This window comes from Morus notabilis, unplaced genomic scaffold, assembly GCF_000414095.1.
Source record: "Morus notabilis unplaced genomic scaffold, ASM41409v2 Scaffold184, whole genome shotgun sequence".
NCBI classification, from domain to species: Eukaryota; Viridiplantae; Streptophyta; class Magnoliopsida; order Rosales; family Moraceae; genus Morus; species Morus notabilis.
In genome coordinates this window covers 1053069-1053771 of record NW_010387636.1, presented here as the reverse complement: position 1 = coordinate 1053771, position 703 = coordinate 1053069, and positions in this window count along the sequence as shown.

The window sequence follows — 703 nt, the reverse complement described above, 5'->3', positions numbered from 1 at the left end:
AAAGTTGAGAAAACCCTAAAACTGTGACGACCCTAACTTTTGGTCATTATCCTATGCTCATACTTACCATTTCTTAACCTCTATGACGACCCTAATTATAACTTTTTAAAATTTCAGGCCATTTTTTTTTTCATTCTTACCATGTAAATTAAAATGTTGTAGCATTTTGACAACATTCTGTTACATTAGTCATCAAAATACATAAAACACTATTTTATTTTACATATAAAGTTCAGCAACGTTTCCAAAACACATGATGCGTCCACAACCCACTTGCCCACATTCCGCTGCTACACCCTCTCTCCATGCCCAGCATTAAGTTTCAGGGAGCCGGTGCCTTACCCGTGCTTCCTACAACACGAACAAACTTAATGAGCTTTCGCTCAACAAGTATCAATAGGTCATAACAGATGCAATATTTATGCATACCCATATATGCATTCATGTCATATATCATAATACATTCTGTACTACTAAAACATGTATGGCTTATGTTCTTCTAACATCAGGCTATCCCAAAACTGATATTCTTCTTGTATTTTCTCCCCATGAATAGCAGTTTTGGAATAAAATGGGACACTCTCCATGAAAGTCACATTGTCACGCCCCCCAAACGGGGTGGGTGACGTGGAGCTCGATTAGGAATTAATAAAGCAGATTCCCAGACCGGGCCCCACACTTAACTGCATTAAAATATAAATGA